This window comes from Miniopterus schreibersii, assembly GCF_964146895.1.
Source record: "Miniopterus schreibersii genome assembly, chromosome: 14".
NCBI classification, from domain to species: Eukaryota; Metazoa; Chordata; class Mammalia; order Chiroptera; family Miniopteridae; genus Miniopterus; species Miniopterus schreibersii.
This window is the reverse complement of record NC_138114.1, coordinates 3,850,666-3,868,642: the sequence shown is the minus strand read 5'-3', so window position 1 is coordinate 3,868,642 and position 17,977 is coordinate 3,850,666. Positions and strand designations below refer to the sequence as shown.

Below are 17,977 nucleotides of genomic sequence, written 5' to 3'. Positions count from 1 at the left end.
TAGCAAACAAATTAGAGGTGTGCTCTGGTCGAAGAGAGAAAAATGGAAATGGAGATTAAGAACAAAAGAGACACCCTGGCCAGCTTGGCTCAGCTGCTGAGCATCAACCTAGGATCCAGGAGATCGCAGTTCAATTCCCGGTCAGGGCACATGCCCGGGTTGCAGGCTCGATCCACAGTGGGGGGGCATGCAGGAGGTAGCCGATCAATGATTCTCTTATCATTGATGTTTCTATCTCTCTCTCCCTTCCTCTCTAAAATCAATATATATATATGTAATATAATATTAAAAAGAACAAAGGAGATAAAATAAATAGAGGGACCTTATAAAGAACAAAGACAGTAATTTAACTGCCATAAACTGAAAGTCTGATTAACTCAAGTGTCTGAACCCCAGTTCAAAACAGAGAAAACAAAAGGGTAGTATGGACATTTTAATGATATTAATTCTTCCAGTCCATGAATATGGTAGATTCTTCTACTTGTTTAAATCTTCCTCTATTTCTTTGTTCAGTGTCCTGTAGTTTTCCAAGTACAGGTCTTTTACATCCTTGGTTAAGTTTATTCCAAGGTATCTTATTTTTTTAATTGCAATGGTAAATGGTATTGTTTTTTTAGTTTCTGAGAGTTCACTGTTGGTGTATAAAAATGCTGTCAATTTTCGGATGTTAATTTTGTACGCAGCTACCTTGCTGAATTCATTTATCAAATCTAGTAGCCCTTTGGTGGAGTCTTTAGGGTTTTCTATGTACAGTATCATGTCACCTGCAAATGACAGTTTTACTTTCTTCTTTCCAATTTGGATGCCTTTTATGTTTTCTTCCTGTCTGATGGCTGTGGCAAGGACTTCCAGTTCTATATTAAATAAGAGTGGTGAAAGTGACCAACCCTGTCTTTTTCCTGTTTTTAAGGGAAATGCTTTTAGTTTTTGCCCATTAAGTATGATGTTGGCTGTAGGTCTGTCATATATGGCCTTTATTATGTTGAGATATGATCCCTCTATTCCCACTTTGCTGAGAGTTTTTATCAGAAATGGGTGCTGGATTTTGTTGAATGCTTTTTCTACATCTATTGATATGATCATATGATTTTTGTCCTTCATTTTGTTTATGTGATGTATCACGTTTATTGATTTACAAATATTATACCAGCCTTGTATCCCCAGAATAAATCCCACTTGGTCATGGTATATGGGTTTTTTTAATATATCTTTATTGATTTCAGAGAGAGGAGAGGAGAGGGAGAGAGAGCTAGAAACATCAATGACAAGAGTCATTGATTGGCTGCCTCCTGCACGCCCCCGACTGGGGATTGAGCCTGCAACCCAAGCATGTGCCCTGAACGGGAACTGAACCTCGATCTCCTAGATACTAGGTCAATGCTCAACTGCTGAGCCATGCCCAGTCAGGCAACAGTAATACTATTAAAACAAGGTACCATCCTACATTAAGTGTCAGAATTATACTCATAGAAATACTTTAAACATTCTTAATTTTACTAACTCTTAGATAGCATTTAAAACTATAGCAAAAGAGACAAATATGAATGAAAGAGTATTTCTTTTTAAAGTGCTCTTCTATAAGAGGCAATATTTTGCTTTTTTCATACTATCTCCCTTTCAACATGCTAAAGCTTGAAAAACAATGTATAAAAACATTTGTTGTATGTAAACAAATGAAGAGACCAACAATACAGAACATTAATTTTAATGTTTCTTTAAATTTACAAAACTCCGATCCAACTGGATTTAAAGAATTACTTATGTTTGCTATTAATGATGCTCAACACTATCCCTACTATCAAGATAAAAATGTGAACATCATCACCTCTTCCCAACACCTAGTCACAAATCAGTGTCCCTTCTGCCTTCACAATACTAATTTCCACCATTACCTCTCTGATCAAATTCTGGATTACCTCATGTCTAACTTCTGCTACAGCTCCCTGACTCCTCACTCCACATCTCTAATGATGTACATTCATACCTCACTGCTACAGTAAGCTGCCCAAAATGGAATTTTCTCTACATCACACTTCCTAGCCTTACCAAGACCTCCACCACATGCCTACAGAAATATTCATTTTCTATTAATCAGCTTTTCAAGAAATACCTTTTAAGTCTTTCATTACCTATCCAAATTCTGATTTTTCAAAGCCCAGCTCAAACCACCCCTCCGACTTCTACTTGTACTTCTCAGAGCTACAGAACCCTGACTAAAAAGTAGTATTTTACTCCTGTGGCATTCATCACTTTTACCTGGCAGTGCTGGTTATCATTACTCCTATTACATATACATACACACACTTTTTTGATATGACTATAAACAAAGGATGGGAACCATGTTCTTTATTTTTGGATTCTGCTTTCTGACTTGCTGTTACAAAGTTTAACAGGGAACCCCCCCAAAAGTAATGTCTTATAGAACAAAAATAAGTGCTCTGGGTCTTAAACTAGGAGGGACATATTCTTAGAGTCAAAGGAACTGAGATCAGAAGGAACCTTAGGGATGAACTGGCACTTGAGATGGATTTTAAAAGTGGACAGGTCTTCCACAGGAGAGAAAAAGAAGAAAAAGCATGCCAGGAGCAAAGAGTAACATGAATAAAGAGCACAGAAAATATAGGACAATTTCAAATCATTAGCTGAAGAGCATCGTACATGTAGGGGTAGAAAAAAAGAAAATTAAACATCTATTCAATAACCAATGCTTAAAGATTTTCATAATTTTAGGTATGTTGATCCCCATCTTATCAAGTGTCTCATTATTTTTTGCTTAAAATAATTAAGAGTATCCTAAATTGTCTCTCTCCTTTTGGTATCTCTCCCTTCCAAACTATCATTCATATCACTGCCAGATTAATTTTAACAAAACAAGATTATAATCCAAAATACCTGTTCACAATTTTCAAAGATGGCCCACTACTCAAAAAATAAAATCTAAACTCCTAAGCACAGCATTGGAAGTTCTTTACAATCAAGATCTTTTCAGCCTCGTCCCTCAAACCTTCTCTTATATCATGAGTTCAAACCATACATAATGTTTTCCTGTCCTTTGTACATTCTACATATTTCAAAATTCCCCTTATGTTGGGCTCTGTGCATGAAATTCCCTTGCTTCCCAAATTCCAATCAGCAATCTTCTACTCATCGGTCAAGATTCTACTCAAATGCCATTTCCTACATGAAGCATCCCTGATAATTTTCTCCTCTGACAACGTTGGTAGAGCCTTCCTAGTTCATGCCACTATACTTTCCAAGTTCATACAGCACTTTCCAAACTGCACTTGAATTAACTGTTTGCAGACTCATTTGTAAATGTATTCTTTAAGGCACTGGTCCAGTAGCTCAGTTGGTTAGAGCAACATCCTGACAAGTCAACGTTGTGTGTTTCAATCCCTGGTCAGGGCACATACAAGAATCAACCAATGAATGCATAAATAAGTGGAGCAACAAATCGATATTTCTGTTTTGTTTCTCCCTCTCTCTTTCTCTCTCTCTCCCCACCCTTCCTCTCTGTCTCTAAAATCAATTTTTAAAAATTAAACATATTCTTTGAAAGCACAGCAAGGAACATTTTGTATTCTAGGTACCTAACACAGAGTAGGTGTTTATTAAGTATTTAAAGACAGAAAGAAATGATGGCTGCAGGCAAAGATGCCACTCACTTAATACTACACTGCCGAGGGGCTTTGACACTAGAGGATCTGTCCTCACCCTGGAAGGCTAACAGTCATACAGTACATGCAGAATTATTGCCTAGAAATTTAAGTGGGCAGCAACTTGTAGAGGAAAGCAGAGTGAGGAAAGGTACAAAGTTAGGAGAGTCCTGCAATGCGTCAGGTAAATATAATGTAAGGACCTGAACTTGGATGGTGATGAAGGGATTAGAAAAAAGATGAAAACATTCATGGTACCTTACAGAGGTAAAACTGATAGGACTTCATCCTACTTAAGGGGAGGAAGGAAAAGATGAGAAGTTAGAGTGGGCACTGAGATTCTGAGCATGGATGCTAAAGAGGTCCAGCGACAGAAACGGGAACACTGGGCATGAAGCACGCAGCTGAAAATATGAGTCTAAGGCTTAGAAAAAGTGTCACAAATGAGATATAAGGCTGAGAAAGATCACTAGAGAGGTAACTACTGAAATCATGAGATTAGAAAAGCCAAAGGAAAAAATGGAAGAACTGCAAAGATAAAACCCCTGAGAAGGTCACTGTTTAAGAGTAGCAGGAGAAAGAAAAGAAAATCTGAAGGAACAAATAAAGTAGAATTAGAAGAGCACAGAGTCATAGAAACTAAGAGAATTTCAAGAAAGAAAAATGGCAAACACTACTGTGATCGAAGAGTATGAAAATGAAACATGGTAAGAGACAATCAGAAAGTCATGAGTATTTTTCAAAAGAGGAAATACAGCAGTTTGGCAGGGAAAACGATGTTGTAAGGAAGCAGAAGCAATGAGCAAAGCCTCGTTTTTTCACGAGGAAAAAGTACAGGCAGCTCCATAAAACGGTATGTCCTGCCCTGGCCGGGCGGAGAGCTGAGCTGGCACCTTGTCCCTTCCATAAAAAAGGCTGCCGCTTGGATTCCGTCAGGGTGCATACCTAGGGCGAGGGTTTCATCCCTGGTTGGGGCACATACAGGAGGCAGCCAATCGATATTTCTCTTTCACATCAATGCTTCTCTCTCTCTGTCTCTCTCTCTAAGAATCAATAAAAACACATCCTCAGGTGAGGATTAAAAAAAAGTGTATGTCCTATTTTTTTTAAATGTAGATCCCTGACGAATTCAAACCTTTTACCTGATAATTTGAGTCTCTAAATAAATTTGAAAATAATGAACATGATTTCTCTGTACATATTGTTTTAGAATGATTTCTTCCCCCTACCCCGGTTTTATTACAGTTCTCACTTCTTTAAAATAAATAAATTCTATCTCCAAAGATCTGTTATTTTAAGATAATTTTATCCTAAAATTTAAATATGTGAATGTTTCAGAATAATATAAACATTCATTTTTATATAATCTTCCATTCTGAACTCTGCTTAGTCATCTTTAGAGGGAAGAAATATACACACACACACACATACACACACATGCATATATATAAAATTTAATGCTCATTTCCTACAATTAGAATAAAGAAAGTGTTATTAGTAATAAATGAATACTTTCTACTCCTGAAAAGATTCAACATTATTAGGAGAGGAGAATATATTACAACTACTTATGATTCATAAGGAAAGCGATTAAAGAAACTAAATAAGTTAAAGGTGTAGCAGTGATTTAGAAGAACTATTGGCAAAGGTTAAAAAATGAGAAGTTTCACATTATTCTAGGAAGTCTTTTCCTTACCTCAGAGATGTGGCTAGAGGTAAAACTGTGCCTCCAATTTTCTCCAAACAGCTTTGACCTATGCTTCCATCTCATGAATTCCAAGACAGTATTAAACTGATGCATATTTTCATAGATCTGTTTAGAAAAAAGAACTTATTTCAGACTGAAAGAATGGGAATAACACATGTAGTAGCAATACTAAAAATTCACCGTGTGTAAAACTATATATTTTCAATGTAAATTCAATGAAAAGTTCTACAGTATTTTAGAAACCCATCAGTTTACCATTTCCCGCCTCTACCCAAAGCAGTTTCCCATTTTGAGTATTTTTCTGTTTACAAGGGTAAAAGGCTCTGGCTGCGTGGCTCGGGGTTGGTTGGCGCGCCATCACGTATACCGAAAGATCTCTGGTTCGATCCTGGGTCGGGTGCAAAGAGGAGGCAACCAACAGATGTTTCTCTTACATCGATGTTTCTCTCTCTCCCTCCTTTTCCTTTCTCTCTAAAATCAATAAAAACATATCCTTGAGTGAGGATTTTTCTTTTTAAGTGTATTTAAATAAAAAAAAGGTAATAGTAGTTTTATGGAAAAAATTACTCACATGTAAAATTCTGAATTGGCTCAGGCCTTTGGGGGAAAAAAAATCACATCTCAAATAGAAAAAACAAACAGCTAGAAGCAGCACTAAAATTTATAATTTTACAACATTCAGATTCCTACTTAGGCAAAAATACATCTGAACACCCAGCTAGTACTCCTATTTTCACTTTTTGTCACAGTCTCAGTAAGCAATGGACATTTTTTCCATTGCTTTTCAGAGAGAATGCGGGGGGGGGGGGGGGGGATCGAGATCAATGTGAGAGAGACACATCGATTGGTTACCTCCCACACATGCCTTGACCAGGGCAAGGGATCAAGCCTACAACCGAGGTACTTGCCCTTGGTCGGAATTGACCCCAGGACCCTTCAGTCCATGGGCTGACGCTCTAATCACTGAGCAAAACCAGCTAGGGCTCAGTAAGCACTTTTTAAATTTCAGTCCAACTTCTACCTAGAATATTAGGAATTGTGAGGGTCAAGAATTAATTGCACAGCTTTGTCTAAATTCATGGGCTAGGTTTCAATATGTCACTACTGTCACCGGTGCCCTCCTGCATTGAGAGACAATGTTCATGAATCTAAACGTTGGAAACAAAAAGTTTAAAGATAAGTGTGCTGTTTACTTAGAGATCTTAAAAATAATTCCTTCAATGTGTCTTTTAACTAAAACTTCAAACAGCAAGTACTCTGTTTCATTTTAAAAAGGGAAAAGTTTGAGCTGCATGAACATCACCTCTGTCCCACTGCAAGTGCCTGTCTTCAGTCGTTCAGGAGTATCATGTGCGTCACACTGAGGTTTAGTAGTCTTGGCAATAATGACTAGATCCATGCAAACCGGGGCAACTGAGACGGGCTCCGTAGCAGATAGCAGCCTTTTTTAAAGCCAAGAGCCGCCACTCAGCAGACAGGCTGCCACAGAACCCTGCGAAATCTTTCCTGTGGCTAGACTGACGGGGAAGGAATTGGGAGTGCTTTGCCTGCACTTAGGAGCCTTTTGCAGTCTTCTCAGTGCACTAGTTATCTACAACTTAACCAGGTGTGCAACATCTTTCAGGGTCAGACTCAGACCACCACTCAGATAAATGAGGGAGGACAGGTATGAAGACTTGGTGTTTAGGTTTTTAAAATTATTTTTTCTGAAATATTCAGCCTTAAAAATTTCCCTTATACTAATAAAAATAAATAAATACACTGTTTCCATTTTGGAAATGGCACAAAGATTCTCCTCCACTCTCACTCTGCCAGCAACCCCACCCTTCTTAAGTGTGTGTGGAGGGGAGGCAGTCAGCTTAACCTATTCTAAAGAAGGTTAAAACGGCCCAACAAAGTGACCACGTTTCAAATACACAGCCTGATTCTAATTCTACCACATATTTCCAATGGATCAAGTAATAAATAAAATGAACATGCAAACCACTTATCAATCATTGTTTATTACAACACAGCTTCCTTGAAAAAAAAGTTTCAAGCTTTAGGCTAAATCTAAAGTTTATAACAAAGGTAAATATACAGTTTTTAAAGTCCAAGACCCTGAATCATCTATCCTCCCTCCATCCATTCTCTAACATGTACAAATACGTGACAAAACATAAACTTCAGAACGCTTCCTAAGGGCTGAATTTAAGACCTGCCAGGTCAGAATGGACTTCTCAGTAAACTCAGACAGTCAAAATAGTAGGGTGTCACAAAAGGCACAGATCTGCAAATCCCTTTTTGCATACCAGGAATTCTGGGGGTAAAGTAGTTGTCCCTAACTTTGCAATACAGTGCTACAGTCCTACAAGCAGAGACCTAAATACACACATGTGCAGAAATGGGATTTTCATAGCAAAATGTCCCCAACAACTTTAATCACTTACCTTTCAAGGTAACTGACCACAAGCTTTTAGCACTATGAACTTGTGTTTAACAACCTCAAGGGACCTAGTCAAAACTGAACACTAAGCAAGTATAAGCAATAAAATTTTCATCGAAGATTTTATGTCTGAAATTTTCAAGCCTGTAAGTTGTAGGAAACGCATTAAGAAAAGAGAATTCCTTTGAAAACACATTAGAGCTTCTTAATGACTCAGAATTCATAAAAATCAAACCTTTCTAGATATAGTCTAATATTTTGTAATACAAAGCTAACTTTAGAATTTACTTAGTAAGCATCTGCAAACAAATGGGGAAAGTTCATTTTACCCCCACATTGCCTTTACAAAATATCTTCCTTTGCCATCAAAATGTACACATCCTTCTTGGTTCTCAAAATTGTTAAAGTGGTTAAATCTTAAACCACCGAGGTGCTTTAAAAATCACTAACCAGGTGATTTAAAGAGCCATCAGTGACAAACGTAGATTGTAGACAGTAGCTATCTTTGGCTCTGAAGTGTTAGAACGTCACCCATTAACTCTTATGTTAACGAGATTTACTTTATAGAAAAGAATTGCATAAGTATGCTTTTGATAAATATACTAAATCTAAGACAAAATTTAAGATGACTTTTGAGTTTGTACCAGATGTCAAAAAATAGGTTTCTTGATGCCCAACCCACTGAGGCACACCAGCCAGGGCTCTCATATGCTTCTATAATAAAGCATGCAACCACATAACACAGAAAGGGAAGGTCAACCTATGAACAGGTTGTGTTAGAAATGTTCCAAAAGATTCATTTATAAATTAAATATAAGCTCAAGATGCCTTTTCTCAAAAAACCAAAGATATAAACAATGGTATTAAAACCTTAATACAAATTAACCTTAGTGCACAATTCTATCAAAACACTCTTCTGTTAAGCACATTTCCACACCAAACTGTAAGTTTCTTATTCACTGCTGTATCTTAGAATCTAACACAGTAGATGACACACAGTAGGATTTCAATAAATATTAGCTGGTCGGAAGTACTGAATAACAGCAGCTTAATGATATGAAACTGAGTTGTCTAGAAACCCTTACCTATCTGAACTATAGCAGAGAAATAAAAAGCAAAGCAAGCGGAAAAAGCTTCTTCCAAAAGAGGTATGAGAACAAAATGCTTAGCACTGAGGTTAGAACACTCTGGAGTAAATCAGTTGTGGCAATTTCCACTCCCCTTGCCAGTGGGTAGTTTAGCAATATGCACCTTATGCAATTGCGGCCAGGAAGACAAGAGACTGAACTTGCTGTGGGAGCTTCTGAGAAAGGTTTTCCTGGCTGATGAAAAAAGACACCTGATGAAAACGCTCATTTTTTCCCAAGCAACTCTGGGTTTCAATTTATCAGGCAGAACTATGGCAGCCATCCTAGGACCATGAGGAAGGACACAGCCTAAGAGGACAACCCAGCAGATACAAAGTGACAGCATCAAAAGATGGAAAGAAACTGGGTCCTTAGTGAGGTTCTTATGCTTGGGCAGATTAATCCTTGAACCATTTATTAAGTTGGATCTTTTAATTATATTAAATCCTTTTATTGTTTAAGCAGTTTTCAATTATCAATAGTAACCCAGCAGATGCAGTGAGTTAAGAACAAATACACCATTTATTTTCATGAATTCAACTGCTATCTACACAGACAACTCTCCTAAATCTGTATCTCAATCCGGATCCTTCTTTTGAACTAGATACATATTTCCAAACTACCAAACAGCTACATTAAATATATTTTTTAGTAGAGCATCAAGACAACAGGATTAATATAAAACCCATCACAAAAACTGTTTACGCCCCGGTATTCAGTTTCCTGGCTAATGGCAGTACCACCTACCTAACTGTCAACGTCTGAAATTTTGGGATCTCTAGCCCTACACCTCACTCTGCTTCACGTATTATACTTAGGCAGCTAAATATGAAAATTACTAAATGTTGTCTATTCTGATATATCTTTAAAATCTGTCTCCCTCATCTCTATACACATCCAGTGCAGGCACTCATCTTCATGTAGCCTGCCCTCCACTCCTACCTCTTTCACTGTACCTGTGTTTCTAAAATAACAACTGTGCCTCATGAAAAAATTATAGACATAATAGTCATTAGGAAAATACAAATTAAAACTACAATGAGATACTACTACATACCCACCAGAATGGGCATAATAAAAAAGACAATACCAAATGGTGGTAAGGAAATGGAGAAACGAACTCTCACACACTGCTATAAAATGATGCAATCAGTTTGGAGAAAAGTTCGGAAATTTCTTGAAAAGTTAAATATAAAGAAACTCACCATATGAACCAAAATTCCCTCTATAAGAACCTGAGAGAAATAAAAATATGTGTCTACACAAAGATTAACTTACAAATGTTCTCAGCATTACTCATAAGAGCCCCAACTGGACACAATCCAAAACAAAGTGAGGCATAATCACACAATGGAATACTATCAGTTAATAAAAAGGAACAAAATACTGATACATGTTATAACATGAATGCATCTAAAACATGCTATGTAAGAACAGATAGATGCAAAATACTTCATATTGTATCACAGCAGGTGCTCTAATTAACATCGTTTCATTATAATGTTGATGAGATACCATAGGAACCTAATTCTTGCTTATATCAATTAGCCTATACTAAAATTGGTTTCATTTATGTAGGTTCACTCAATGTCACAGACCTGTAATGAGACTAAGTGAGAACTTACTGTAAATGAAAGTGCCGGTTTAGAGAGAGAGAAATCAAAGCAGTGGTTGTCTAGAACAAGGTGCAAAAGTGGGAAACTTTGGGCAGTGATCAAAATGTTCTAAAATATTCACAGCACAACTCTAAGAATTTACTAAAAATTAAAAAATACAAGTTAAAATTTTAATCATTTTCAATTATGTACAAAATGCAGTCCAAATCCTTTAGGAGGGCATTTACAGATTGCTGCTTTCAGTCTATTGAATTTGCTTTATCTTCTGCTACAATCTCTACCCAAAAGCCTCCCTCTGGCCATATGAAACTGTTTCCTATTTCCTAAATGTGCAAGGCTGTTTAAAGTTTCTACCTTTCTTCAAACTTGCTATTCAAACTCAAGTCAAAATGTTCTTATATGTGTCTTTTGCCAAGTGAACACTTGTGTTTAGTTAAGCACAGTACAGCGACCAGCACATAAAAGGTAATCTATATATTTTTGAATAAGTGATTAAGAATGATGGTGAAGCCCGGCCGGGCGTGGCTCAGTGGTTGAGCATGGACCTAGGATCCAGGCGATCGGGGTTCAATTCCTGGTCAGAGCACATGCCCAGGTTGCGGGCTTGATCAATGACTCTCTCATCATTGATGTTTCTAACTCTCTCCCTCTCCCTTTCTCTCTCTGAAATCAATAAAGATATATTTAAAAAAAAAAAAAAAAATGACAGTGAAGCTCAGTGATGAGCATCGACCTATGAACCAGGAGGTCATGGTTTGATAACTGGTCAGGGCACATGCCCGGGTTGCAAGCTCGATCCCCAGTAGGGGGCGTGCAGGAGGCAGCTGATCAATGACTCTTTCATCATTGATGCTTCTCTCTCTCTCTCCCCCTCCCTCCCTCTCTGAAATCAATAAAAACATATTTAAAAAAATAAAAGCATGATAGTGGAGAGAAAAATCCTAAAGCAGGTAAAATGAGCTCTGTACCACAAAGACACTTGTATAAGGATGTTATATAAGAATGAAAAATAGAGAGTCACTAATGTTACCTAAATGTTTGTTAGTGTGGGATCAGTTAACAGTCACACTGAAAACTATACAGCCATTAAAAAGAATGAGATACATCTTATTTATCTGTACTGACACAGAAAGATATTCCAAATACCCTTAAATTAAAAAGCTATAAGTCACTCCTCCATTATTTAAAAAAAATTGCACACATACAGGAAAGTGTGTGTGTATAACAATGTGTGAGGAAGTTGCAGGGCTGAAAGGATACACACCAATTGTTCTGAGTGTTGGCAAAAAGTGGGAAATACCTAAATGTTCCTCAACTGATGAATGGGGGTATCTACCCAATGGAATATTATTCAGCCATAAAAATAAACAAAGCCATAAAAAGAACCAATTCTGATACAACATGGATGAAACTTGAAAGTATTAAGCTAAGTGAAAGAGGCCAGATGTAAAAGGCCACACATTATATGATCCCATTTATATGAAATATTCAGAAGATGTAATTCCATAGACAGAAAATAGATTAATGGTTATCTGGGACTGCAGGTGGAGGGTAGTAATGGAGAAAGACACCCAATTGGTAATCCATAAAGAATAAAAGGGTAAATTAGACTTCCATCAAAATTGAAAATGTTTGCTCTGCAAAAGACCCTGTTAAGAAGATGAACTAGCCCAGCCAGGCGTGGCTTAGTGGTTGAGCGTCGACCTAGGATCCAGGAGATTGAGGTTCGATTTCCGGTCAGGGCACAAGTTTGGGTTGCAGGCTCGATCCCCAGCAGGGGGTGTGCAGGAGGCAGCTGATCAATGACTCTCTCATCATTGATGTTTCTCTCCCCCCCCCCTCTCGGAAATAAAAAATAAAAAAAAAATTTAAAAAAAGAAGATGAAATAACAAGGTACAGACTGGGAAAATATAGTTGCAAACCATATGCAAAAAAAAAATATTTGCAAAGGACTCATCTAGAAAATGTAAGAAATCTTAGAACTCAAATTTTTAAAAATCACTTAGAAAATGTACAAAGAATATGAAGAGCTCTCTTTCAGTGAAGAAAATATTTGGATGGCAAATAAGCACATGAAAAGATATGGTCAACAACACAAGCCATCAGGAAATGCAAATGGAGACTCTGCTGAGAGATTCCAACGTACTTCCTGAACAGCTGAAATACAAGGTGCCAGTTCCCAGTTCTGGCAGAAATGGGAAGACAATGGATCTCACAGCTGGTGAGAATGTAAAAGGGCACAGCCACCTGGGAAAATGGTTTGAAAGTTTTTTAAAAAACTAAACATACACTTATATGTTACCTACTATACTTCCTGGGTATCTGTTTTAAAGAAACAAACATGATTATTCACAGCAGCTTTATTTTTATATCCCCAAACTGGAAAAGACAAAATGTCCTTCAAAAGGTGAATGGTTGCCCTAGCCAGTTTAGGTCAGTGGTTGGAGCGTCAGCCTGTGGAATGAAAGGCCTTGGGTTCAATTCCCAGCCAAGGGCATGTATCTTGGTTGCAGGCTCAATCCTGGTCCCAGTTGGGGCACATGTGGGAGGCAACTAATCAATGTGTCTTTCTCACATCGATGCTTCTCTCTCCCCCACTCCCTTCTACTCTCTCTCTCTCGGAAAAAAAAAATCAATGGAAAAAATATCTTCAGGTGAGGATTAACAAAAAAAGTTGAATGGTTAAAACAAACTGTAGGACATCCATACCATGGAATCCTAGGCAGCAATAAAAAGGAATGAACTACTGATTCACACAACTTAGATGAATCCCAAAGGATTAGGATTAAGATCATATATGATAGGATTCCATTTATATAACACTCTCAAAATGACAAAACCATAGAGCTAGAAAAGAGATTAATGGTTGCCCAGGTGGCAGGTTGGTGGGAGCACAGGGAGACCTTTGTGGTGATGGAATCTGTTTCTTAATGCTGTGGTGACTACACAAATCTACACATATGTTTAAATGGTACAGAACCACACACACAAATGTACCAATTTTAATTTCTGGTTTGATATTGTACTATGTGTAGTATGAAGTAACCACTGGGGGAGGTGAAGGGTACAAGGGACTTCTACTTACTATTTTAGCAATTTCCTATGAATCTATAATTGTTTAAAATTTTACGAACCCTACTTTCTAAAAATGTGTTTTATATCTCTGCTTTAAATTAGATTTTGAATAGCAAAATAATTGCTCAAAGACTACTCAAGAAACATCATTCCTTTTGAATCAGCTAAGAACTTCAATTCTGCAGTGGTTGCTAGTATCCTGTGGGAATGAGGAGTACCCGTAATAGAGGTCTAAAGAAACCAGCATTTCCTAGATGAAGTTTTGGGTCTTCAGTTTCCTCTGCATCCTCTCCCCCTCTGGCCCCAGGAAGCAGCAGATCGTCTCAGGGGTGCGTCTACCTGTTCTAGAGTTTAATTACTTGATACATCTTCTTTCCCTTTCCAAGTAAATCCAATTCAGTCAGTAGAGAAATTTATATCCCTTGTTTTTTTCCTGTAGACTTTTGAGAAATTATGAATAGATCATTTGTTTCACTAGCTGATAGGTAAAAGCAGCATGGAGCAAATTCCTTTGACTAGTTTCACTACATATAAACAGTAAAATTTCTACCATCAGGAATAGTCAGGAAATGATTGCTTAGGGTTCACCAATTCTTCTAAAATGTGCATTGCTGCACCTTTTCAAATGAAGTATAAAGACTATTTAGAATTAACGTTATGAACACCAATTACAGAGTTATGCTACAACAAACAGTGAAGTCATCAGGGACTATGAGTGCTCAGTGCTGTTTGCTCCAGTTTTAAATGGTCCCCAAAGAGTGCTGTGTTTATTTACTTATGCATGTTTGCTAATAAAATAACCACACCCTCTACACACTTTTCATTTATATTATCCCCGAGAACCAGGAAACTAGTAGCTCTGTGGTTCATGGTCTATTTTTAAAAAAATAAAAAAGAAAAACAAAAGGCTGCATATGATAGCCTGAGACTGAGGGTAAAAAACTGACCTTGCGGGTGTGCCTCAGTGGTTGGAGTGTGGTCTCATGCACCAAAGGGTTGCAGGTTCGATTCCCAGCCAGGGCACCTACAGAAGGCAACCCATGTTTCCCTCTTACAAAAAAAAAAAAATATATATATATATATAAAAACTGAACAGAGTTTCTATTATGACTCAGTAATTTTTATGCTGTGATGATAGAAATTTTATTTTTATTTTTTTAATGTATCTTTATTGATTTCAGAGAAAAGAAATGAGAGGGAGGGAGATAGAACCAACGATGAGAGAGCCATTGATCGGCTGCCTCCTGCACGCCCCTGACCGGGGATCGAGCACGCAACCCGGACATGTGCCCTGACTGGTAATCAAACCCCGATCACCTGGATCCTAGGTCGACGCGCAACCACTGAGCCACACCCAGCCGGGCTGATAGTAATTTTTAAAAATTTGTTTAATCTTCAACGATATGTTTTGTGTGTTTTTTTTAAATTAATTTTAGGGGGAGAGGAAGGGAAAGGGAGAGAGAAACATCTGTACGCACCATGACCAGGAATGGAAGCAGAAACCTGGGTGTGTGCCCTGACCAGGGATCGAACTGGCAACCTTTCAGTGCAAGGACAATACTCCAACCAACTGAGCCAGCAGCCAGGGCGATAGACATTTTTAAAAGATGACTTTAAGGAGAAAGGAAAGATGAGACACCTGAATTAGTTGACCCAGAAAAAACAAAAATGGGTGGAGCTGAAAACTGGAAACACATCTCAAATGCCTACTCAGCATTTTTAATGAGATGCTAAAACTCAACATAGATGAAACAAAATTCATTATTTTGTTTTTCTATCCTCTCACAAACCTGTTAGTCTTAAACTTGTTTAACTTAACGTACAACTTGTTTGCAAGAAAATTTTTTGCCATTATCTGGTCAAGTTGACAGTGTATATATCCAAAGAGCCAAAAATTCTAGCTGTAGGTATATAAACTAGGGAACTTTTTGCATACATCTACCGGAAAGCACATACAAGGATATTTACATTATTGTTTTCTTAACAGAAAAACTAGAGGAAACTCAAGTGTCCAACAACAGTAAATTGTAGTATATTCACATAATGGAATTACAATAGAGCAGTGAAAATAAATGTACCTCACATAAGTATGTCAACATGAATGAAATCTCAAAATCAGAATGTTGGATACCCCCCAAAAAAACCAAGTCCAAGGAGAATACATGTATACAGTATGATTGTATTCATATAAAGCTCAAAAACAGGAAAGAGTAAAAATGTTTATTAAAAGGAAAATGCAAAAGTGGGAAAACTTAAGGAAAAGTAATAGAATAATACCAAATTTAGGATGATGGTTTTTGGGGGGAGAGAGCAGCCACTGTCCTGAGGTCGGAAGGGTTCAAAGATGCCACTACATTCTTTGAGACAGGAGGTAGGGACAGACATATCCATTTATTATTATTTCTCTGTAAAATGTATACCTACATTATACCCTTGTATATAGGATGGATTTTGGAATAAAATTTTTATTGTACCATTAAATAGGGTGAAATGCTAATATTCTCTAAACCTGGATGTGAGGTATATAGATGTCAATTACACTACTTCCTATAATTTTGAAATCTACCATGTTAATTTTTTAAAAATTAACTGTAAAGCACTACAAAATTATATTTTGAAATTTAAAGACAATATCACAAATCTTTAGCAGCAATAAATCAAAACAAATACTAAACTATTATAAAATGAAAAAATTTACTTCACTTCCTAATATAATGCAATAGAAAATACACAATGTAATCTATACAGTATTCGTTCAAAAAAAAAAATTGTAACTTTAGTCATGAAATACAAAAATACAAAAAGCAAACTATGGAATATCCTATTAAAAAAAAACTAAAGATTTCATAAAAGACTACAGTGAGGGTGGGGTACAAATAGTGGCTTATTCTAAAATAAAGGAAACTAAAGAAATATGATAACCAAATGCAATATATATTCCTTGATAGGTTCCTGGATCAAAAATCAAAATAGCGATAAAGTACTCTTTTGGAAGAAAAGTAAAGGAAATTTAAATAAGGGCAGTATATTACATAATATTATTGTATTAATATTTTATTTCTTGGATATGAAAATGTAGTTCTTAAGGAAATCAACCTTGTTTTTAGGATACACTCACTAAAATATTTAAGACATCAAGATATTTGTAGCTCACTTTCAAATGGCTCAGAAAAAGTGTTTTTATAAACAGAAAAAGCAGATTAGGCAAAATATTAGTAAGCAAACATAGTTGAAATGGGTACTTACTATGTTCACATTTTATTACAGTTTAGAAGTTTTTAAAGTAAAAATGTTAGGGGAAAATATGAACTTTACCAATTATGAGTTATAATTTTACACACAGGTTTTAGTAAAGAATGTTAGTGTGGCAGTGATTATTAAAATCAAATATTAACAGATCTACAAGGAAGTCCCAAAGATTTGCCCATCAGAAAATTTTAACATGTTTTCCCTAGAAATTGTAAATTATAAGCTGTTTAACAGGATGAAAAATTACATTCTGCCTAAGAGGTCAAAGGTAGCTGTGCCTCAGTGTCATAATCGATCTGAAGGCATATGGGCTTAACATTTTTTTACAAGATTTTATTTGATATTGCTGAAGTAGATATAACCATACTGGTACATTAGAAAATATTACTTTTAAATGTCCTAGGTAGCAAGTAGAAGAATGCTTTAAAATTTTCTTTCTCAGAGCAGACCTATTTCCTAATGATGCATACCTGTATTTTTCAGGATTGCGAAGGCAAGGTAGTAAAGAAGGAATGAATTCCTTTAAAACTGTGGGTAGTTCCTAAAAAAATAATCTGACTTTATGAAAACAGATAGCCACCTATCACTTCAAGGATGCAAGGGATACACTGGCTATCAGAATTTAATTCATTTAACCTGCTGCATAATATTTGGCTTAATTATTATTTACTAAAAACTTAAACCTACCTTCACCACAAACCCAATTGTCATTCATCCAAATGTGTGCATCAATGAGACTAAACAAATGGTGTTCTATAAATTACAGAAAGTAAAGTTATTTTCAATTAACAGCACCACCCACACGACCCCATCGCTTCAACAGGAATATGTAAACAGATCACTTCCAGCAGGAGGGAAATGGACCACAGGTATTTCCTCCAAAGCAGGTGTGGGCCAGTGAGGCTGCATGTATGTGGAGGGTAAACAACAAGGAACAGTGTTAGCTGGGAAGCCTGTGTTTCAGTTCACAGCTCTGTGTGCTGAGGCAGGGAGTTAATTACTGAGCAGCACTGTCTTTACATCAGCGAGTCACATGCCTAAGGGAGGGGCGTGTAAACAGGATGAACAACAACCAAGGCAATCAAGCAAGACTTCAAAAAGAAGCAACAACAGATTCTGA

The 17,977-nt window shown here is 36.8% G+C and overlaps 1 protein-coding gene across 1 annotated transcript in view; it reads right to left on the bottom strand.

Moving 5' to 3' along the window:
• Positions 1 to 17,977, bottom strand: part of BMPR1A (bone morphogenetic protein receptor type 1A) — a 133,252-nt gene that overhangs the window by 64,735 nt on the left and 50,540 nt on the right. The window contains exon 2 of the mRNA XM_081158507.1: positions 5,353 to 5,469. The gene's annotated coding sequence lies outside the window, so the exon portion shown is untranslated. The remainder of the gene's footprint in view (positions 1 to 5,352; positions 5,470 to 17,977) is intronic.